Genomic DNA, 24542 nt, shown 5'->3' on the forward strand with positions numbered 1-24542 from the left:
TCAAGGTTCCTTTGCTGGCCCTTGTCCCTGCTCACATGCAAAGCTTTGTCTTTAGCCTCCTTCTATGTCTCTGTGCTCATGACTCCTAGGGGGTTATATTGGGTTTGGAACTCCTGAGCCCCAGAGCCGTATACGTAAGTGCCTTTTGGATGCTCCGATTGGAAATCTTAATGTTATCTTTTTCTCTTAGCATTGTCACCTTAGTGAATGATAGCAACGTCTGTCTACTTAGTCACCCAAGCCTGGAAACTGGGACTCATTCTGGATGCTTCCTCCCTTTCCCTCACCTTTCTATCTATTCATCCTCAGACCTTGTTGAGTCAACCATGGTAACTCCTCTTCCTCACCCACTGCAGGTAACTACACCCTACCTACCCACTCCGCCTTTGCTGCCCCGCCTCAGTTCACACCCTCAGCATCTCTCTTCTACAGGGTTTCAGTAATGCTCGACTGGCCTTTGTTGTTTATTCTTTGTTTTTTATTCTCACCCTCCTCCAGTCCATTCTCTGTTCTTCCAGAGTGATTTTCCAAAAAATGCAAATCCAGTCATGCCAAATCTCTGTTTTTAAAATCCTTCAGTGATTTTTGGGTAAAATCCAAAACCCTTTGCATAAAATAGAAGACTGTTGGGAATTTAGCCCCTGCCTCTTTTCATCCTCATCTCACTAATCTCCAAGACAGATCCTGTGCTCCAGAATATACATGGGATTCTCTGTAGCCTCCACGACTTAACATACTGTTTCCTTGTCAAAACATCGCTTCTCTCCCACCTTATCAGGGTAGCTCACAGGTTCCTTTCAAGACTTTGCTCTGATATCAACTCTGCTTGGCATGTACCTCTGACCTCTGATAGCTCCACTTCCCCCATTTTTTGGCTATTTATTGCAGTTGGTTATCTTTCCTTGAAGGTAAGGGTTATGCCTTTCATTTCTGTATCCTCAAGTCCAAAATAGGTATGCAAGAGATATTTGTTGAACAAATAAACGCTAAAAAGAAAAGGGTAGAGATAAGGCATTGTGGAAATTGTGATGAAAATTCTAGCTGGGTAGGGATGGGAGCAGGGAAGGCCCCAGGAGAGGTGACATTTGAGCTCCACCTTCAAGTCTGGTGGCATTGGGTTGGGAGGATGCAGAGGAGACCCTGGTGGTCATCATCAGTGTGCTGTGTTCTACAGCACACAGGAATATAGACTGGGCCCTTCCCCTGGTCAGTACCATCATCACCAGAGTAGAATAAGGAGGATAATCTCAGGAGTCCACCTGGGCTAGTGTCTGTCTTTGGTCCTGAGCTGGGTTGTATAACTGAGCAGAGCCTCCTTCCCCCAGGGCACAGCTGGCATGGCAGGTAGACACCCCATCCTTGCTTGTGAGCTGCCCTGGAGGAAAGGAATGCAGGACGGTTGCTTGATTTTTTATCTTTGCTTGTCCTTTGGAGCTGCCTTTCGGGAGAGCAGAGAGGTGACCTTAGCAGCCAGAGCCGGAAAGAGCAAAATGAGTCATCTCAGGCCCTAATGAGGTGCATGAGAGACCCTTCCTGAGAGTGAGGGTCAGGTGAGGTCGAGCTGTGCCTGGGGTGAGTTTTGCCTCAGGGCTCCAGGTAGCACTGGAGCAGAGCTGAGCTAATTTTATCCGCAAGAGCTGACTGTGCTGAAGGGCAGGGCTTATGACATTGGCCTTATCATCCTGTGATGCCCAGAGAGCTCCCAAGGTACAGCCCCGTTATGTCTGGGCTGGTTTTTCTCCTCCTGCTTAATACCTTTTTCCATTAGGTGTTCATATTAGCAAGCAGGGCGCTGAGGTGCAGAGAGTGTCGGATTTGGTGGGAGCCATGGAGGTGGATTTGGATCCTGCCTCCACTCCTTGCTTACCAGCCGTCTTGACCTTGGGAGAGTTATAGAATCTGAGTCTCAGTTTCCTCATTTGTAGCAATAAAACAGGACTTAGACCTGTGTCCTACGATTGCTGCTAGGTTATATACTAGGTGACGCGTAGTAAGCAGTCATTGCGTGCCGGTTGCTCTTGTAGGTGCTTTATTCATAGCGATCCACCTAATCCTCTAAACAAGCCTACGAGGAAGGTACTAGTGCTATCCCTATGTTACAAATAAGGAAACAAGGACAGGAACAGACATTTCTGGAGGCCTTTTCTGTGGGGCTGCACAGAGCAGATGGGCTAGGTGTGCAGCCGGTATGCCTCTGAGGTACTGAAGGATTCAGTGGCAGTTCTGGAAAACAAAGAGGTCAAGCCAAATAATTCTCGGGAAAGAGTCAGTAATTATGCTATAAGCGTGCTTCATTGTATAAGAATTAGAGTTTCTGTTGATCATCATCTAGTTTATGACACCTGCTATTTATGTCCCTTAGGTCTGTTTGGCTGGTTACAATAAAGTGACATATTTTTCTCCCCTTCACACAGGCAAGGGAGAAGGTCTAGGTATAGATAGACAGAGGTCTCGATCAGATCAGAAATAGACGAATGGATGATCAGTTAATTGATCTATTGTTTTGTTTTTTCCCCCCTTCCTGTGTGTTTCAGGCTTAAGTGCGGGAAAGACATTCCGCATAATTTAAGTGGAAAGGGATTAATTCGGGGAAAGAGACGCTAACAAAATTGTTGGAAAGGCTGGAGCAGTGGGAGCCAGGAGGCTACATCTATAGCAATTGAGTTTAAGGATTTATTCCACAGCTGCAATCCGGGAGAAGGGAGATGGGATTAGGAAGCCCCTGCAGAGACCTCTGACGTTTTTCTCAATGTCCTCATGGTTGGCGGCGGGACATTGGATTAGCAAACAGAACGGCATTTTGACTTATGATTGCAAGGTGCAGCTTGCCAGAAGAAGGAGCAGCAGGGGGCCTTAGCCTCACTTCTGCCTTCTAAGTCTCACACAAGTGCATCTTATTCCTGGATTCTAGTTTATTAGCTTCAGGGGAGTATGGGAAATGTAGTTTTTAGCAGTCTGCTTCTGTGGCACAGGAAGGCACTTCAGAGGGTGTAAGGGAACTTGGAGCCAATTGAGAGAATGTATCAGCCACTGACAGTCATTTAAAAATGCCCAGGGCTATTATCCCCAAATACTTAATATGTATAATTAATTATAATACTGTAATATAACTGCTGGAGTGTTCTACTTCATATTTGTTTATTTAGATAAAATGTATAACATTACTATACTTAATATACCGAACAACAGGCCATTTGCTCAGTCTCAGCCCCTGCAGTGAGTTCTCCTTAGTATTGACAGCACTGGTTGATTTGTAATTTTCCAGCTCGGTTTAATCTCCTCCTGAGAGTCATGCCCTGGACAGTTGTCTTGTTTATGTAATTTGTTCATAAATGTTTATTAAACACTTGCTATGAGCCTGGTGCTGTGCTAGTTTTGGCACCAGGGGCAGAGATAAGTCATGGACGCTCCCACTGGGAGCCCTCCCTGGAAAGGGAGTATGTCAAGTACGTAGTGAGAATAGTACGAGGAAGGTCACCGTCCATGTCCTAGGTAGCAGGCTGAGCAAATCCAGAGACGAGAGACTATTCTGGCTGGACCGAGAAGCAAGGGAGGTTTCATGCAGGGTGACAGTGGTCCGGTGACTGTCCGTTGGGGGGCAGTAACATCACTTTCAGGGGCATTTGCGAATGTGGTGGAGGGTTTTTTGTTATCTCAGTGCTGGAGGCCAGACCACCGTTGTCATTCAGCGGTCAGGACCAGAGGTGCTCGGTACCCTGTAATGCATGAGACACTGCTGAAATGACTGCCTTTCTTCAAAGAGCGATCTTGTTCCAGTTGAGAACTACCAGTAGGTCTTGTAGGATTATCTATAAACTGATCTTGGCCTGGGGAAGGGTAGTAGGTCAGGCAAAAGCACCAAGAGCTAAGAGTTCAGTCTGAATAAAGCAGAGAATGTGTGCTGAGTGGGAGCGGGAGGGAGTTCATGGTGGAAATAGAAGATTGAGTCCAAGTTATTGAGAAACTTGAGATATTGGATAAAGCGCTTGGCCTATTCTGTGGCCACTGAGAAGCCACTGAAGATATTGGCGCAGGGTTCTTGAGAGCAGAAACCTAGCCTCATCCTATCGCTGTGCATTAAGGAGACATCAGTGATGCTTTTTGAATGAATGAATGCCCCCAGGCAAGTTTTTACAGGAGTTGGACCAGTTGCTATTTGAGTTTTGCCAGATCTAGGATCCTGTGGTCCTGGGAGAGCCTGGCAGTCAGCATTTGGACTTTAGGAGAAAGCACAGAGAGGGCACGGCAGCTTGTTCCACAGATACTGTTTTCACATCCGGATGGGAGTGTTGCAGTCAGGCAGCAGTTGTAGTTGCTCGTGCTAAAGAGAGAAGACGTGCTAATGTCTTCAGAATCTTGAAGGAAAGGGGTTTTTCCATTGCCCTCCCTCGTGGAGCTCATAGGCCATGGGGCATGTAAGATGCATACTGTGCTGTCCGCGTTAATGCTTGTGCATCTTGAGCTTATTATAAATTGCCAATCAAACCAGCAATCTGCTGACAAGGTTCATGCACTGTGAACATGACTGCAGTTGTTCTTGGGGAGCAGCTTGCTGGTCTCTATGGTGATCCTGCCACACTGCATTCCCTGTGCTGTGTCCTGTAGAGTCCTGGTGGCTTTTTGACACTCGGGTCAGTCACTCTTCCTTCTGTCGGGTTGGGTGTGGGAGTTTGGGAGGGAAAGCTTGGGATGGAACTGACCAAACACATACACAAGATGTTACCTCGGTAATTCCCTTGTAAGGTTTTTATTTCAGAAATCTTTCAAGGGGAGAGGGAAAGGGGTATGCAGATGTGTGGGATGACCTCAGAGCCCTTATTTTATGGCTTAGAGAAGGAAAGTGATGTGCCCTGGGCCATGCAGTGAGCTGGCCGGGAGAATGGCACCTTTTACAGCAGGGTTTCAGTTGCACTCAGCTCCTGGGGGAGAGTGTAGTGTGTGAGGGCTCTGGAGCCAAAGCCCTGTGCTTGGCTACCGGCTCAGCTCCTGACTATATTCTGGACCCTCAGGTTCCTCATTTATAAAGTGGGTGTCATGGTCGTATCTTACACGAAGCGTTTAAAAAGGTGCGGCATGTGAAAAGCTTTGATGACAACAAAGAAATACACAGATATTTCTTCTTCCCATGCTGTGGATGTTTATGGACCAGTAGTTGGTGGGACAGTCTTTAGAGAAAGGATGGGGCAGTGAAGACACTGTTGACTACATCCTGATCACAAAACACTCCCAAGGGTTCCTCTTCCCCACTGCACAGTGAAGAGATCTGGCACTCAGATTTGGAGACACAGTCCTGGGGGAAGCATGGCCAAACCTTGGAGTTGGGAGGAACTGGGGGTATACTCTTGCCTGGTACCCTTAATGACAATATAATGGAAAGTGTGACTGGAAAGATGGGTTGGGGCCCATCCTGGAGGCCATGAGTGCTGTCCTGAAGGAAGTTGGACATTATTTTTTGTGCAGTTCAGAGCACTGGTGAGGGGTCACCTGCGAAAGTTGGGATGAAATTGGGGGTTAACCTGGCAGCACCTTCAGGATGTTCAGGGAACCTGGGGCAAAACTCAGGTGAGAGACAGGGAGTCTTGTAGTTGGAGCAGGGGCCTCAAGATGAGGTGATTCGCAAGTTTTGGGCACATTCTAAGTTATTTTTTTCAGTGGTTCAACTTTTTACTTGAGGTTATAATAAAAATGATAATAGTTTTATAGCCAGATCCTGGGATACCAAGTCTCACACTTTCTCCTGTGCCAGTGACCTGGTTTTCTCAAACTCACCTTCTGCACCCTGGACTGTCTTGATTGACATCGTTGGAAGCCTGAGATGGCCATGAATTTCAAAGTTTCCAGAGACAAGATGTAATATTTTCAAAGATGATCTGTAGGGAATTTGGGACATGAAATGTATTCTTCCCTTTAGCTCTTTATTGCCATCATATTGTTTGTTTAGGTTGAAATGTCCGTGAGAGCAAGGAAGGAAAAAATTGGACCTCTGTCACTTGTTGAGCATCTTCTTTGCCCTGGATGCAGTGCTACCTGCTTTTTCATCTGTGGACATAGATGGACTTCTAGATGGAGTGATCATAACACAGCATTTATTGTTGCATTCTGCTAAGCAACTTATGCATGAAATTAGTTAATTCTCATAAACGCCTTATTAGTTGGATAACAATATTATTTCCCATTTACAGATGAGAAAACTGAGGTTTAGCAAGATTTAAATAACTTGCTTCTGAGAACACAGGTCTTTAAATAGATTATCAGCCAGGTTTTCTACTTTGAGACCTCTTTCTTCCCCCTTCCCCGCTACACCATATATTGCCTGTCTCACTGGTAAAAATGCAGAGCTGCTTAAAAGGAGGTACATCTCAGACCTTGGAAGTTACTAGAATCAGAGCTGGAAGGTACTATGAAGCTCTCAGAGGCTGCTGGTTTTCAAGCTGTGCTCCCCTGAGCCTGGGAGACTCCGAGAGGGGCCTTGGGGTTGGGCTGCGAGGTAGGGAGGCGACAAATGGTCAGAAGAGTAGGAGGGAAGGGGGCTCTGGAACCCAGTCTTAGCAGCTCTGCTTTTATCTTCCTTACAAGCTAAGCATCCACAAAGCATTTTGCATAATGGAAAAGCTCTACTGCTAGGGAAAAAAAGTTTGAAAACCACTGTGCTGGCCCAGTCTGTCTTTGTACTAAGGCTGAAAGGCAAAGTGGCATAGCACCAGTCACAGCTGTGAGGGTCCCGGAGCTTTTTCCTTTTGTCAAGGAAATAGGTGTCCTGTCCACCTCCTTCTGATGGGCCTCTGGAGCACCTGACTGTAGGTTCAGAGTCATGCATCCCCTGAGTAGCTGCAGAGCCTTCGGGCTGCTCCAGGCACATGATTCTTGACCTGTATCTTTCAACTTGGCTATGTCTCCCCTTTGGATCTTGGGACCCTCGCTGAGATTAGTTCCATTTCTATGTAGAAGAGAGTGGAAATTACAGCCAGTATTGTGTTACTTCCACGGTCCAACCTTCAGAGATGTTGTCTAACTGAATAACATGTAATTATTGATTGTCCGCTGTGTGTACAGTGCTGAGACCACAGACAAGGTTCCTGACGCCAAGGGCTTTGTGGGGAAACAGAATCAAGTAGGGAATTTTGTCAACTATTTTTGGAGATCATTATGTTTGTTATATAGGATTATTATGTGTGATAGGATGATTTTATCTCATAGAAATGGGATAGGAAGAGTCTGGGCAGTAGGAAAGAAGAAGGTTAGAAATTGGAGAGTGTGGTCTAGAATTGCAAGGGGTTGAGTTTGCACTGTGAGTTAGTTAATCCTGGCCTCTCCCACTTTCTTTCTCTAAGACTGGCACAGTTTATCTTTAAGCCTTCATTTCCTGATCTGTATTATGGGAGCCAGACTGCCTAGCTCACAGGGTTGTTGATGGGGTTAAATGGGACAGTGTATGCAGCCTGCTTTGTTCGGTGCTCAGCACAGATGAAATACTCAATAAATTATAGTTGTTATTGTTATTATTTAGCAGTGAGGAGCCAAAGAGACTATTTTTTAAAATATGATCAATGGTGTGATCAAAGATTGCTTCTCAAAAAGAAGACAGTTTTTAGAACTATAGAATACAGTCACCTTAGCCTCCAGCTATTATTTGGCTTCAGTTTACCTTGCTGAGCTACTCTTTGTCTCCGCTCACCTGCCCACCTGTCCCACTAGTTCCCTACACATCCGCTAAGCTTGCTGTTCACTGGGCATAGCTCCTTAACGCCTGGGCTCAAATCTTTCCTTTTGCCTGGCATGTCCTTTACTCCTTCACCTCCCCCTTTTCCTGTCCTACCCTCTTAATAGCTGACCCGGAAATCCATCTCTCCCATCGAGGGGGACCCTACTGAAGTCTCTTGTCCTGTGTTATGGTCAGCCTTTCTCTTCCATGCTTGTGAGCTCCTTGAAGTTATTTGCATCTCAAAGCCCTTCGCTATAGCATCCCTGAGGATGCAGGCACACACTCATGGGTAGGAATCACACATCTATGCAACAAAATAATGTAGGATCTTCCTTCACCGTTAAGCACAGGGAAGCAGATGATCAAATGCAAACTAGAAAACAGTCATCATTGAGCTGTGTGTGCATCAGCCTTGGGAATGGATTTCTGGGGAAGATCCGGCCCCTCCATAAATGCCACGGATGACTTGGATCTTTGCAGAAATTGAAGAGAATCCTGATGACTAGTGTGTTGGGGGAGGCCTGAAGGAAGCCAGGCTCCCACCTGAGCTCTCAGATCTTCTTGGGTGCCTTCTGGCTCCTGGTGACCTGCCGCAGGACCTCTGGTACGTAAACGGGCTTCTCTGCAGCCTGGGCTCCCCGAATGCCAGGCTGAGCCTCTGTGAGCTGGGCCGGAGGTTTAATGGGTTGGAGATTTCTTTTGGAATCTGCAGCTTGAAATATCCTGTTCCCTTGATTAATTCATGCTCGGGAGCTTCCTTAGTGTCCTCTGGTAAATAGCTCCGTACCGTGCGTTTCTTTCCCTACGGGCTTGTTGCAGAGAGACTGGAGCCTGTGTTTCTAACAAGTTCTCCAAGGAAAACATTGCAGGTCACGTTTTCAGAACTGAGACTCTCAGGGGGTCTTCCCAGCGCCCATCTCTATTACCTCCTTTTGGCCTGGCATTTGCTTGTAGCCAAAAAGGGCGAGTTTGTCTTGAGCAGTCCTGGAGACGTTTGTGACGTGGGGCTGAAAATCTGACAGTTGCTGCTGAGTTTCAGCTGCACGAATGAGTAGCATATAGACAGAACCCTGCAGCACGTCAAATCATTTCCCTTGACTTCCCAGAGCCTTAATGTGACTTTGTCTTGAGAATGACCTCGCTGCTTTTTGTGTTTGTAATGGAATGCACAGTCATTGACAAGGAATCACCATAATCCCCTACACTTTTGTAACACCTACCCATTTTCCAGAGGGCTTTCACTAGCCTTATCTCAGTTGATCCTCATAACCGCTCTGAGAGGTAGGCAGAGGGGCTGTTTTCATCTCTAATTTTCAGCTGCAGGAACTGAGGTTTAGAAAAGTCACACAGTTGGCCAGAGGTCATTTATTTCATATGCAGCAGAATGGAACTGGAATCTTAAATAGTCTAACTCTTAAACCAGCATTCTTTTCATTACTTACCATCGGTGTGACCTTGGGAATATACTTAACCTCCCTGAGCCTCACTTTTCCTATCACTACAGTGGGTATACTCCTCCAGGGATAGTTGTCAGTAGGGATTAAATGAGACTGTCTGGTAAAGCACTTACTAAACTGTAAAGAATGCAATAATCTGAGGCATCATTGTCACACATACCTTGAATTCAAATAGTGCCACATCAGAACTGTGGCAGAAAAGAACGTTTTTTCCCCCCAGTTTGAAAGGACACTGAGGAGAACGGTGCTGGCAGTTGTCAGGGATCACGAGCTCCCAGCCTTGTGATCAGCAAATTGGCCCTGCTGCCCTGCCTGCAGGCCGCTTTGTGATTCGGAGAGCGCTTATGTTGGCAAGGTGCTCTTTTCTTACAGAGTTCGCTCTTAATGTTCCTTGAAACAGTCCTGTATCCTGGAGACAGTTTTAGGTTGGCCAGGCTGGAGAGCAGGAGTGGGGAGCTGGGGAGGGGATCTGCATTCCTGAGCTTCGTCCACAAAGGGTGGGAATGTGGTGTGGGTGATGGGGTCCAGGTGGATGAGGAACTGATCTCAAAGTCTGTTTTCTCTCTTTTCTCAGTGACTGGGATTTAATAGGGTACGTCTTGTGAACCCACAAGGCCAGCAGTACATATGCAGAATGGGTTGCTAAGCACTAATGCTTATTGGAAAAATCCAAAAAGGATGGGCCTCAAGTTGGCAGGAGGCAGCCAAGGTGACCGAGGAATGAGATCTTGGAGAGCTTTGTTTCTGTAGCCACATTCACCTACAAAAGTTCCAAACCCACGAGACAGACATAGGTTATTTGTATGGTTCAAAGAAGCAGAATAAGGAGCCAGAGGTTGAAGGCCCGGAAGCCATATTTATTTCCATATAAGGAAGAACTTTCTGTTGGAAAGATGGAATTTACAGCTGCAGGAGATAATGATCTCCACCTCACTGGCGACCTCAGGGATGCCATGGGGGGAGGGTTTGGTTCATAAATAGGAGAGACATTGGGCTCAGTGGCCTTTATGGTCTTTTCTTCCCCTGAGATCCCGGAGCCAGTGATTGTCAGGGGTCATGAGGAAGAAAGACACACATACATTAAGGAATGAAGGGTTGCTTTGTGGATATGGAAACTGATCTCCAAATGCTACTAGCAGAATGGGGGGTAGCTTTAGACCTTTCATTCTGGTTTTCATTCCTGTCTCTGTAGTTCCCTCCTTGGTCCTTGGTTTACAGAGTTCCCAGGTCATCCCTGGGTAGCTATTTTCCATGGAATATCTCTTTCCTCTGCTCCTGTTGGAATATTGGAAGGAACTCTGAGCTCCTGAAAGGATGACAGTCTATCTACAGAAACACGAAGTCTGATGACTGGTTTCATGTCAGTTACAAATGAGGACCATCTCCTTACCCTCTTCAAGCCTACTTCTGGGACCTCTTGGGAGTACTGCAGTTGTAAGAATTCTGTGCTGAGTTCTGGTTCTGGCATGTGGTGGAAGGTTTTCTGATCCTGTTTCCTTACCTCATTTAGTAATCACTTATATTTGTGTTTACTTATGAAACATGCAATGAATAAGAAGTGTTGGCCATTTTTTCAGGTACTTGTGGCGTGCTTGCAAAAATAGAAAGCAAGTGATCAAAATAAATGTCAGGACTGTTCGATAGGCCGGACAGAAGCTGCTTTTAGAGCACATAGTTGGACAATTTTGGGATATCTACCCAATTTGTAGATGAGAGAATTTAAGCTACGAGAGGAGAACAGATTTGTCCAAAGTGGTAAGGAGTGACTGACCTGGGCTTAGGGCTTGGGTCCCCTTGCTCCCCGACCAGTGGTGTTTATTGCTTGAAGGTTGCCTTGGGATGAGAACAAGCACCCTCATGGTGAAGCCCCAAAAAGCAGCAAGTGGGCGATGATTCTGAACAATGGTTCATCTGACCTACAGAAAGCCTTTACAGCCAACAGTAGAATAAGATCGTGCTAAGGAATAGAACCACTAGGAAGCCAAGATATGGATTCCTTCTCTGAGCAGACCCCGACTTCCCCACACTGCCATTTCATCTCTCTCCTTTCTTCTCTAATTCAGTCTGGAGTCATTTCAGACCAGATTCATCCCTGATTGACTCCACCGGTTCAATTTAGTCATTGGACACTTTTCAGGACCTTCGGATGAGAATTAATCTTACAAACGAAGGGAATGAATCTTACAAATTAAATTGGGCATGTCACGCTTCTGTCCACCCTCCCTCCGCCTTCCCCCCCCACCCCCTCCAGTTTTCTCCTGGAAGTCTGGTTTTATTCTGGGTCTTCTTGCCTGGTGTCTGTCCTATGAAGAACTCATGCGAAACTAAGTTCCCAAGAGGACTCTAGGCCCACGGGGGTCAGGGATTGGGGTCCAAGGGTTGTTTTCGTACTCATCTGCCACTGAAAGAACTGTGGGCTGGATTCTTGGTGACCTCTTCAGGTGCATCCCCCTAAACACCCCCCTCCCCATTAATAAACTGACTTCGTAAATGTAGTTGCATTCTAGATGGCCCCATTCCTAAGATGAACTTAAAGCCTTTCAAACCAGTCACTTCCTTATCTGGACAGGGGAGCCTTTTTCCTGTAACAGGAGAGCCTGTGGAACAGCTGAGACTCCACTTCTTTGGGGGTTAATCATTCACTCTGAGTAAGGAATTCTGTCTTCAGTGGGGCATGTTCTTCAAGTGCCAGAGGAGAGAAGGGTGATTTTTCTGACATCCTCCAGCCTGCTTCTCCATATATGGAAATGTTTACCCACCACACTGATCTATTGGAAGGGAAGGAGGTGACTCAGGGTTTAGGAGAAGCAGGATTTGAATTCTTGTTTCCAGAAACAAAGTCGCCCCCTCCCCCCCCCCGCCCCTCCCCCTCCATTCCTTTGCCCCTTGTTCTGGGAGCCGAGGAGAGAAGGTTTCAGTGCTGTTCCCCTCCGGCCTGGGGACAACCTCCTTGCGGTGGGACTCAGGGTGTGTGAGAGAGAGAGTGAGGGCCAGCGGAAGGCCAGCTGCCTGTGGGGCCTGACGGCGCGTGAGTATATCGTTATTGCCAGAGCCAGTGACATTTCTGTCCGCAGACCCAGGGCTCGGAGTCCTGAGGGCTGGTTCGCTTGCATGGTGGTGGGGCATGTGGCTGGGAGCACTAGCTGCTTTCCTTTGGGGTGTGGACAGCTGCTTTCCCAGGGTAATTCTTCTCACAGTGGGATTTAGAGACGGGCTATGCCTGAGGAAGAATTCTATTCGTATATTAAAAATTAGAGAGGTATTCCTCCCACCTGAGTGAGGCCTAACTTAATTTGGGGAGAAAGGTGATTTGGGAGTGTTGTTGTCTGTCTGATTGCTAGGGCTAGAGCAACACCCCAGAAGGGGTGTTTGTGGACACTTGGGGAGGGCTAGTTTTATCTTGAAAAGCAGAGTTATGGTTGGACTTAAGAGTACGCAGAAGGTTTCTGTATGGCATTTGCACGGCATTCACTCTGCAATAAATACCTGGCGTGTGGACACTGCGTAGATCTGATGCACTGCGGGAGTTGGGATGATTTGATTGATCTGTTTCATTTTACAGCATGATGGTGGGCAGGGGAGGCCCAGGAGTGCAGCTCACCTGCCTCGCAGGTACATGGCTAGTTAGGTGGGATTAGAATCCAGATCTTTTTATTCTCGGGTCATTCCTCCTTCTACTATGTGGAAGCTGCCCCTTCAGACAAAGGCAGAGAAGATGCCCATTTTGTAGATGAGGAAATTGGGACTCAGGATGCCAGAGGTGCCCACACTTATTGATCTAATGTGTGAGAAATTGAGAACTGGAGCCAAGTTCTCCCAGGTCAGACCTCTTTCTGTCACATTACGTGGACTCAAAGGTCTGAATTTGATGGTTTTTTAATTTCACTTTTTTTTTCTTCTTTGGTTTCTACTTACCCTTTTCTTCTTTGGGTCATGTGAATATTGTTTGAATGTGAGCTGCTACCTTCCGATCTGCCTTGCTGCCTGTTATCTTTTTCTTTCCTGAAAGAGGATGATAGCTTGTCCAAGAGGAGGAACTGAATAGTGGAGGCCTTTATTTCAGCTTTACCCGGGGAGGTGAAATTATGCACAGGCCTTGAAAGAAACTGATCAGGGCTTTCCATCTGAGCCTCTCCCACTATTCTTAAAGCTGCAAGAATTCTGGAGTATAATTCCCATTCATAGGTGAGCCCTGATTCTGAATAGATTTTAAACACACACACACACACACACACACACACACACACACACACAGAGACATCTTTAGCCTTCTTTGATGTGCCAGCAGCATTCGACAGAGACCAAGAGGGCACCACCCTACTATAGTCCCCCAGATGTTACACAGCCCTAATGAGTAACTCTTCGTAGTCAGATCAGTTTCTGATCAGCTTGGGGGCCCCTTTCTCTAGTGCAGGAAAGATGTTGGAGATGTGTTTTGGAGAAGTGCTTTGATGCCCATGGCGTTAGGTGACAGATCACCATAGAGGGGAGAAAGTGCTCTGACACCTGAGCTTGTGTGGTCGGTGAGGAAGGGAGGGGAAGCAGCTCTCTAAGTGGCTCTGAAGCACAGGGGAGACAGGGACTTCCCTCCCGGGAACCTGCACGCACCCCACCTCCTCCTCCCCGCTGTGCCTGGGCCGTGATTGTAGGCTCTGTTCACCAGGTGGCACGAGCCTACCTTGAAGCATGGAGGCTTGGGATGTTTTCCCGCTGTGATGCTGACCAGGGGCACCAAGAGGTTAGGGTTGGTAGTACCAGTGGGAATGCTATTACTGCCCATAAGGAAAACTAACATGCATTGACTGCTTTCTGGGTGCCAGGCACTGGGCTAAGCACTTGACCTACATTGATTCACTACTACAGCTACCTGTGAGTAGGTACTATTTGGGGGGGTATTTATTTATTTATTTAAAAATTATTTGATTGAAGTATAGTTGTTTTATAATGTTGTGTTAATTTCTGCTGTACAGCAAAGTGATTCAGTTGGTACTATTGTTTTAATTGTATTTTTAATTTTGGTAGAATACACAATGATTTTTACTATCTTAACCATTTAAAAAATTTTTTTTAAATTTATTTTATTTTTGGCTGTGTTGGGTCTTCGTTGGTGCACGCGGGCTTTTCTCTGGTTGCGGCGAGCGGGGGCTACTCTTCGTTGCGGTGCACGGGCTTCACACTGCGGTGGCTTCTCTTGTTGCGGAGCACGGGCTCTAGGCATGTGGGCTTCAGTAGTTGTGGCACACAGGCTCAGTAGTTGTGGCTCGCGGGCTCTAGAGCGCAGGCTCAGGAGTTGTGGCTCACGGGCCCAGTTGCTCCGCGGCATGTGGGATCTTCCCAGACCAGGGCTCAAACCCGTGTCCCCTGCATTGGCAGGCGGATTCTTAACCACTGCGCCACCAGGGAAGCCCCATCATCTTAACCATTTTTAAGTGTACAGCTCAGTAGTGTTCAGTACAGTCATATATTGGACAACCAATCTCCGGAATCTCCGCTTTTCATCTTGCAAAACTGAAACTCTGTACCCATTAAACTTTTACTCCTCATTCTCCCCTCCTGCAGCCCTTGACAGCCATCATTCTGCCTTCTGCCTCTATGAATTTGACTTTTCTAGGTATCTTATAAAAGTGGAATCATACAGTATTTGTCCTTTTGTGACTGGCTTATTTCACTCAGCATAATGTCTTCAAGGTTCATCTATGTTGTAGCATGTGTCAGAATGTCCTTTCTTTTTATGGCTGAATAGTAATAAATTGTATATATACCACCACATTTTATTTATCCATTTAGGTACTATTTTTTACCTCCATTTTATAGCAGAAGAACCTGAGGCTTTGAGGAGTTAATAAGTAAGTTGTCCAACATCATGCAATCAGTAGTGGAGCTGGGATTTGAACCCAGGTCGTGCGGCTGTAGAGTGCATGTGATCAGGAGTAAGCAGATGGTGGAATTCAGCTGGCAAGAGTGTGAAAAACCAGGGTGATTCTCACCTGGGTGGTGACACCTCCTCACACAGTGCTGTGACATTTCAGTAACCAAGTGTTCCCAAGGACCATATGTACACAGGTATTTCCCTCTGGTTTATATTGGCCTCTGGGAAGCTCAGAGCCAAATGTGAAGCTCACCTCTAGCAAATGGTATGAGGCATATGGCTTATATTTCTGTCCCTTTCCTTCACCTTATTTTTCCATCTCCCTTCCCAATTTTCTTACTTCAAAAAAAAATCATGAACAGTGTGCATCTTTTGTCAGGTACTTCAGATTTTTTCTGGAACAAGGCAGAATATATAAATCGATGACATGATATCAGGTATTTTTGTTATTATTATTGTCTAAGGAATAACTGGTCTGTGGAGCAGTGGACAGAGACTAAAAAGGAGATTTTCTAACCTGACTCTGCTGTTAACTCAGTGTCTAACTTGGGCGAAGACGCATGCACCTTTCTGAGTCTCAGTTTTCCCGCCTGGAAGATGGGGCTGCAGTTGATGACAGCGAACATTTCGTCTGTGCTGAGCCCTGCTCTAGGCACGCCGCATGGTTTATCTCCTTTAATTCTCCCCACACTCCCACAAGGCAGGTGCTGTTGTCCCCCCCGCCCCACCCTTAATTAATATTATTTTTCTTTTTTCCTTATTTATTTATTTATTTATGGCTGCGTTGGGTCTTCGTTGCTGCGCGCGGGCTTTCTCTAGTTGCGGCGAGCGGGGGCTACTCTTCGTTGCGGGGGGCGGGCTTCTCATTGCGGTGACTTCTCTTGTTGCGGAGCATGGGCTCTAGGCGTGCAGGTTTCAGTAGTTGTGGCACGTGGGCTCAGTAGTTGTGGCTCGCGGGCTCTAGAGCGCAGGCTCAGGAGTTGTGGCGCACGGGCTTTGTTGCTCCACGGCATGTGGGGTCTTCCCGGACCAGGGCTCGAACCCGTGTCCCCTGCATTGGCAGGCGGATTCTTAACCACTGCGCCACCAGAGAAGTCCTGTTGTCCCCTTTTTAGTTGAGATAAATAAGGCCTAGAGAAGTGGGAAAACTTGCCTTAACTCCTACAGCTCCTGAGTGCAAGCATCAGTGATCCGCGTCTGACTCCGAAGCCCAGGATGTTAGCCGCAGTGCTGGGCTACTTGCCTTGAAGCAGCCTTTGAGGCTTCTGCCATCTGTGGCATGCATTCATCTAATTTCATTAAGTCTTTATTGGATTCCCAATTATGTGCCTCGTACTGCTCTGGGCGCTGATCCAGTATTGGGTTTAGAGTGAAGAAAAAGACACACAAAACAATGATCCCTTGGAACTTACATTCTAGTAGGGTTGTGTGGAGGAGGCGGATAATAGATGAACATGTAAACAGCAGAGAATAATAAGTAACGCTTAGGAGGGTTCACAGAGGGTGCTCTGCCTGTGAGGGAATGCGGAAGAGCCCAGGAAGTGATGTTTAAGCTGAGCTCTGAATGACAAGGAGCCAGCCGTGGGAAAGTCGGGGTTGGGCAGGGAGCGTTGTAGGCAGAGGGCAAGGCCAGTGCCAGGGCTGTGGAGTGGGAATGAGTTTGTGTTTGAGGAACAGAGGAGACCAGTGTGCCAGAAGGTAGTGGACTGCTGGGGGAGAAGCATGAGATGAGGGCAAGGCAGCGGCTGGTAGGTGTCAGTGAGCTCGAGAAGGGGCTTGGAGCTGAGTTGAGGTGTGATGGGAAGCATCTGAGTTACGTTTACCAGCATCATTCTGACTTCTGTGGGAGAAATGCATTGCCAGGAGTAGAAGCAAGCCATAATCTGGGTGAAAGGTGGTAATCACAGTGATTAGGGTAGTCGAAGTGGAACCAGAGAGAAGGGGATGGGTTCATGACATGCTTTAGTGGGATCATCTAACTCTGTAGGATGTCAGGTGCAGTTTCCTCCAGAGAAATGTCAAGCTCAAGTGGGCAGCAATCTGAGAGACCCCGATGGAGGTGGAGTGGGGTGCACAGACTTGCAGCTGGTTTGGACTAAGGAGTCTGAGTGCTCCCCGCTTTGGTTTCTAGCCTTGAGCTTCTGGCCAAGGACCGGAGGGCAGTGGCTTCCTGCCTCTGACGTCCTGGCTGAGAGCTGCTGGAACGCCCCACGATGAGCCCCGCAGAACATGCCGCTTCCTTTGCTCTTTCTGGGTATTGTATAAAGCATTCTTTCCCACCAAGAATACAGAACATCAGAGTGATGTTGACTTCATGGGCCATATTTAACATACGGTTTTTCCTTGATGTGTCCTCTGTTCTTGCAGAGACTCCTGCCTCCGGTAAACTCTGTGGTGAGGCGCCTTCAACCACCCTGTCAGATGGATTTAGAAGGCTCAGTGGGGGCCCGGAAGAGCTGGGGCTTCAAAACCCCACCTTGCCTTGGGGACCCTGGTCCAAGGGTACCCCTCAGCCCTCCTCTTTTATTTACATTTGAATTCACACTTGCTGGCCCTTGCCCTGCTCCCTGTAATTCCTTTTAATGGGCTGGACTCCCCTGTAAGTACTCCAAGTTTCAATGGAGAAACTGGTCTCAGAGAAGTTAGGTGATTAGTCAATGTTAGGTAGTGGCTGAGTCAGTTTGGGAATCCAAGATTCCTGACCGAGCCTCGTGCTCTGGCCACCAGGCCAAAGTGACCTAGCATGTGACCTCTTTTCCCGGGGTGTCTCATGGCGATCTTAGACCGCACTTGGCTTAAGCCTGGAGATGCCCAGAGATTATAGACGAAATCATCTGAAATTCGCTCCTGAGGCTTCTTCACAAACTCCTCTTCAAATAGTTTGCAGTCTATAGTTGCTAGTGTTGTTTTGTTTTTTGTTTTTTGTTTTACACCTCCTTTAGCATCATCTCTTAAAAACAATGTTTTGTTTTTGCTCACTTGAATTTCTTTTAAAATTTCTCTTGTATATTACCCATTCATTTAGTCAACAAACATTTATTGAATTCTTACTGTATGCCAGGCATTGTGCTAGGTGCCGGGGATGGATTCAAAGATAATTTGGAGGCGTATGGGAGTGGATAATTACAGCACAGTGAGATAAGTGCTATAATAGAGGGATATATAAGGAGCTAGAAATAGCACTATGAATAACATCTCTGAACAAATTGCCTTCTTTTTTTCCTTTTGGATTATTCCCTTATGTATATTGCCCAAAGTGGGATTACTGGGTCATTTAAAAGATGAAAACAGTTTGGCACAAAAAGATGTAGTGACTTTGCCTGGGGAATATAGCTCAATTTTCAACAGGGGGAAAAATTGTTGACAATTCCAGATTTAGATACTTCACCAGGAGGATTGGGCAGTTTTTATACTATTTCTATCAATGTGGTGGCTTTCAAGGGGAGCATCTATTCTAAACACGTCACCCCACGTGTAGAAACACATATCCTTATATTTAATCTCACAGATTCCTTGTTAATGCTCACAAGAACCTAGCTATGTAAGTATGATCGTTTCCATTGTACAACTGAGGAAACTGTGCCTTCGTTAAAAGGAAGTGACTTGCTCAGCATTCCATAGTTAATTAGTGGAGAATCCAAGAATCAAGTGTAAGGTCTTTTGATTCTATAACTCCTGTCCTGTACTCCATGCTCTTTTTTACCAACTGGGGGGTACTTATGCTCCAGCAAGGTCCTGGAATTCATTTCGTTATCTGTAGAAACTCTTCTCGAGAAGGTCAGGATCTATGAGATAGGTATAGAAGTCCTAACCTCCAGAGGGTCCAGTGTCCCGCTGTACATTGACCTGAAAGGACTTGAAGGCCCTTCATTCCTGACTCTGGCCCGGGTCCTGAAAGGTTAGTGCATGGTCTTAGCACCGAAGCACAGAATCCCAAGGAAAGCTGAGACCATGCCACAGTCCTGTTTTGAAACATTTATTATTTTCCCAGTATATTCAGCGGTATTTCCCTGACTTTAAATTCACTTATTTTGTTATTCATAACATTTTCCTAGTATTTTTGGCATCTAAGTAAACACTCCTGCCCCTGCTACCCAGGGCTCATCATAACCAGACAGCAGTACCTATCCACTGTGAACACCCTTGATGTTGCCGCTCACTCATTTTCTCACCTTCGTGCTGTAACTCATGCTGTTCTTTTGGCCTGAGATGACCTCTCCCATCTTCATCCCTAGAACTCCTGCTCCTCCTGTAAACTTCTGCACAGATGCCACCTTCTGAGTGAAGTAACCTCTGATCACCATCCGTTCCCTACCGTCCGTGCTCCCCTAGAAGCGATCTCTCTGTTCTGCTAACTCACAACCCAGTGGGCCAGGAGGCAATAAAGTATAACTGTATGGTGCCTACAGGCATGGGATCTGGATTTGAGTCTTGGCTGTGATGCTTCCCTAGCTGTGTGATTTGTTAGGTCAGTTAACCTGATGAGTTGCCTCGTCTGTCAAGTGGGTACAAATAATCACACCAACCCACAGGTTGTTATGAAGATTTGTACTGTTATCTGTGCTCCTTCTATGGCACCTGCCATCACCTACTTTATGTTTTATCTCTATCTCTAGACTGGGAGCTCTTTAAGGGCAGGAAGGATCACATCTTGCCTGTGCCTTTGACATATGGGACCTGCCACAATGTCTCCTTTAAGGGAGAGGTTTCCTTATAACATCACTGGTGGCATCACTCAGTTCAGGCTCATTACAAGGCCCCAGTCACGTGGTGCCAGCCTGGCTGGGAGCTCTGTGATATGGAGCTTTGAGCACACATAGTGTGTGCTGGATAGGCCTCTGGCTCCCGCTTCTTGAGTGACAGAAAAGAGGCTAGAGCTTGTGTTTAGCCTGTGTTCTTCTGGTTCATCAAATTGGGTAGTGCTGACATTTCCCTAAAGGCAGAATGGAAATCCTGTTTGGAACACGAGACTTGGTTTCTTTTCTGGGTCTTCCATGGGTGAGTGTTCCAGACTAGAGGAAAGTGTCAGTGGAGGGGTGGGTTTGGGGCAACTCTGAGGGCCACCCACTCCTCTGACTTCTCTGGGTGGGGCCACAGAGAAGGGGTCCCTCCAGAGGAAGCTTTTGTTTAGACACGCCCACCCTTGCTGTGCTTGGAAGCTGATTATGGAAGGGGATTCAGTTCCATCTAGCTTTCTCTTGTGTCATTTTCCAAAATGCAGTAGCCATGAGTCTCAAGTGCCAGTGTTTTAGCCTGGCACACAAGGTCCTCCATGTTCTGGCCGCAGCATTCCTTTCCAGCCTCATGTCCCACCACTTCCCTCCATGTTTTTTGCCACTGGCCTCACCAGATTAGTCACTTTCCCCAAGAAGAACACCCTGAACTCATCTCCTTAAAGCCTTAGCACACTGTGTTCTCTGGGCCTGTTTCCCTCCTCCTCATACGTGGAAATCCTCTTGGATCTTCAGGCTCAGTTTAGAAGTCATCGTCGGCAGAGCTCTTCCTGACCCTCAAAAGGACACTGCACGTACTGCTACTTTGCACACTTTTCCTGCTGCCTTGTCCCGGGTGAGTGTGTCCCTCTTGAACCTGTGGGCTCTTTGAGAGCTTAAGGCATGTCTGACTCAGCGCCTATATCTGCGAGGCCCGTACACTGTGCCTTCTTAAGGACGGGAGGTGCCAGCAAATGCCTGTTTTGTGCACCTCTGAATGCAGGGCAGCTGACATCGTGGCAGCTAACAGTTGCGCCGGGGGGTGTTCAGAAGCTCATACTAGGATTACCCGTGATCCATTTGATCATGAGCCCAGACATTTGAATAATGTTTTTGAGTTGCCCTGGTGTTAGCTCACTGCTAACCTTTCTCAGGCCTGCTTCTCACCTGGCAGATGTCTGCTTAGTGCCAGGGCTCTGAGCTCTTTATTTCACTTAAGAACATAGCAGCAAGATCATATGGCAGCTTCCATTTTTAGTTTTTTGAGGAACCTCCATACAGTTTTCCATAGTGGCTGCACCAATTTATGTTCTCACCAACAATGTAGGATTGTTCCCTTTTCTCCATATGATCCAGCAATCCCACTCCTGGGTGTATATCCAGACAAAACTATAATTCGAAAAGATACATGTACCCCTATGTTTATAGCGGCACTATTCACAATAGCCAACATATGGAAACAACCTAAAAGTCCATTGACAGATGAATGGATAAAGAAGATGTGCTATATATACACAATGGAATACTACTCAGCCATAAAAAAGAATGAAATAATGCCATTTGCAGCAACATGGCTGGACCTAGAGATTACTATACTAAGTGAAGTAAGTCAGAAAGAAAAAAAACAAATATATGATATCACTTACATGTGAAATCTAAAATATGACGCAAATGAACCTATCTACGAAACAGAAACAGCCTCACAGACATAGAGAACAGACTTGTGGTTGCCAAGGGGAAGGGGAGGTGGGGGAGGGATGGATTGCAAATTTGGAAGTAGCAGATGCAATCAATTATATATAGAATGGATAAACAACAAGGTCCTACTGTATAGCACAGGGAACTATACTTAATATCCTGTGATAAACCATATTGGAAAAGAATATGAAAAAGAATATACATATATACATACATATATATATCTGAATCACTTTGCTGTACAGCAGAAGTTAACACAACATTGTAAATCAGCTCTACTTCAACAAAATAAATTTAAAAAAAAGAACATAACAGCAAGGTGACATTCAAGAAGGATCTATCTGCTTTTAATGTGAACATTTTTTAGTTTGAAAGTTCAGACTTCGTTTTAAAATGTGAACATAGCAGAAGATTTTTTTTTCAGGTATATTTCTGCCTCTAGCAGAATAGCTGTCCATAGTATAGTTTTAACTGCAAAATAATAAAACACAGGTCGTGGAGCTTGATTTTGAAGACTTGGGGTCAAGTCTGGGCTTTACCATTTACTAGCCCCCAAATATTAGACAGTTGTTTGACCTCCCTGACCCTTAGTTTCCTCAGTGGACAATTGGGAAATCTTTTTCATAGGGCTGATGGACAGTTTAAATGAGGTCTTGGGCATTAAATTGGGGTTTTTACTACTGTCTGGCTCATCAGTTGGATTCGAAGGACATTTTTAGATAGCAGTTCCAAAGAGTTTGCTTTTGGTGGCAAATGCTTGGATGTGTAAGTTTTCAGGCATGTATTTTATTTTGTTTTATTTTTTAGATGACAAAATAAATGAATTTACAGTCAGGGGACACACAGTATCTCACAGACCTAGTGAGCATATATGGCTTATAAGACTCAGTTATAGTTCTAATAAATTAGAACCACAGAACCATAGGCTTTGAGAAATTGTAGATAGAAACTTTGGAAGATGAGGGGGTGAACATTGATTAATGCACACTGCCTGCAGGCTCTGTGCTTTGCATGCTGGGTACGGCATCCCAAGAAATGATTACATACACCCTGAGGGGTAGGTGATATTAGCCCCACTTTGAAGACAGGAAAGCTTGAGCTCAGGGAGGTTAAATAATTTACACAGGTTCCCATAGCAAAGCTTTGAACTTCGCCCTGTACTTGTGATGACCTCTAGAAATCCTTTCCATTTACAGAAGTGACAAGACCTGCCTTTATCCCTTCATTCCAGGGCAGCCACAAGTTCTGGGCCAGATAAAGCAGTGGAAATCGGCAGTCTTAATGTCCCATAACTTGTTTAATGAGTCTAGAAGGGTGTCTTGACTTTTCCTGCCAGGAATCTGCTCATTTGGAGCTCCTTTGACTATACTCATTCATCAGCCTTTACTTCTCTTTCTCCCTTTTGGGGAGATATTTGCCATTGACCAGCTGCACTTTTGAGGTCAGGGATGTATTTGAAGATGACTTCATATTTTCTTTAAGAAAAAAATTACAGGTGGAAATTAAATCTGTTGAGCATTTCCCATCATCTCCTCCAACATGTGGTAGTGGGAAGAGACAGCACGGGGCTGGAAGGTAGGGAGTTCTCACCTGGCACCTGTCACTGACCAGTGAGAGGACTTGGGCCAAGCCTTCCTTTCCCTTTCAGGGTTTCAGCGTCTTCATCTGTAAACAGTGAGGGCACCATCAGGTGACTCCTAAGATTTTAAAACTCTGCATGTCTTGTGGTGTTGAAACCATCAATTTCTGCTGAGCTGCGTAATCCTGCAGCTGTTTCTCTGCTACTTTTCAATCTTCAGGTTTAATCTATCCAACAATGTATAATTTTTTAAAGGGAAGCTTTTATAGACACTTCTGAAAATAAAATGGGGGGGAATAAATGGATGTTAAAAAATAGAAAACAACCAATTAAATGGTGTATAGTATGTAATTCTCCTTGGAAACTTGCGGAGAAATCGAGGCGCACTTTAACAACTGGTAATTTAAATTGCATTTGAACTCTGCTAATGGTTTGTTTGCATGAGAACTTCAATCATTTCACAGTGGTTTTTTAGCAGAACTGCTTGTTCTCTTTATGGAAAAGAAGAAGAAAATTGTTAGAAGAAAAGTTGACTACGGAGAAGGGGAACCGTGTTCATTTGTGCACGGAGAGAAGCTAGCCAGTGCCTGAAACACTGCCCTAGGCCCAAGGTGGAGAGCTTTGCCTTTCAGCGAAGTTTGAAAATCTGGGAAGTCAGCTGCCCTTTGCTGCTGTTGTACAAACTGTTATGATTGATATCTCCCTCTGCAAGGAGAAGCTTAGGTTTCCTGGGGCTTGGAGGTGGGGTCTTTTTGTTTTTATTTATTTAGTTTTTTTGAGATTTCACTGTCCATAGAGCCAGCGTTGGACTCCTCACATTCCATCCCCTCAGCAAGTTGGAAATTATGCCTTTCTCTCATTTCAGTGAGATGGCTTTGAAATTTCGAATGCCCGTCAAGAACGCTAGCTCTCAGGAAACACATTGCTTTGCTGGACTCACCTTGATTATACTCCATTTTCCCAACTTAGTTTCTTTCTGCTGTTGGGCTATATGCAAGAACTTTTTTTAAACATCTTTATTGGAGTATAATTGCTTTAAAATGGTGTGTTAGTTTCTGCTTTATAACAAAGTGAATCAGCTATACATATACATACATCCCCATATCTCCTCCCTCTCGCGTCTCCCTCCCACCCTCCCTATCCCACCCCTCTAGGTGGTCACAAAGCACGGAGCTGATCTCCCTGTGCTATGCGGCTGCTTCCCACTAGCTATCTATTTTACATTTGGTAGTGTATATATGTCCATGCCACTCTCTCACTTCGTCCCAGCTTACCCTTCCCCCTCCCCTTGTCCTCAAGTCCATTCTCTCCGTCTGCATCTTTATTCCTGTCCTGCCCCTAGGTTCTTCAGAACCATTTTTTTTTTTTTAGAATTCCATATATATGTGTTAGCATACGGTATTTGTTTTTCTCTTTCTGACTTACTTCACTCTGTATGACAGACTCTAGGTCCATACACCTCACTACAAATAACTGAATTTCATTTCTTTTTATGGCTGAGTAATATTCCATAGTATATATGTGC

General features: G+C 45.9%; 1 protein-coding gene across 11 annotated transcripts in view; it reads left to right on the plus strand.

The window, feature by feature from the left end:
• Positions 1 to 24542, plus strand: part of LPP (LIM domain containing preferred translocation partner in lipoma) — a 695870-nt gene that overhangs the window by 43285 nt on the left and 628043 nt on the right. The window contains exons 1-2 of one of the 11 annotated variants that reach the window (XM_059920759.1): positions 12084 to 12187; positions 12722 to 12771. The exons of 7 other annotated variants lie outside the window; for them this stretch is intronic. The gene's annotated coding sequence lies outside the window, so the exon portion shown is untranslated. Of the gene's footprint in view, positions 1 to 8225; positions 8307 to 12083; positions 12188 to 12721; positions 12772 to 20531; positions 20597 to 24542 lie in introns of those variants that run through there. 3 more of the 11 variants (XM_059920761.1, XM_059920760.1, XM_059920762.1) reach the window with 3 other exon arrangements.

The sequence above is a fragment of the Balaenoptera ricei genome, chromosome 4 (assembly GCF_028023285.1).
Source record: "Balaenoptera ricei isolate mBalRic1 chromosome 4, mBalRic1.hap2, whole genome shotgun sequence".
Classification (NCBI taxonomy): Eukaryota; Metazoa; Chordata; class Mammalia; order Artiodactyla; family Balaenopteridae; genus Balaenoptera; species Balaenoptera ricei.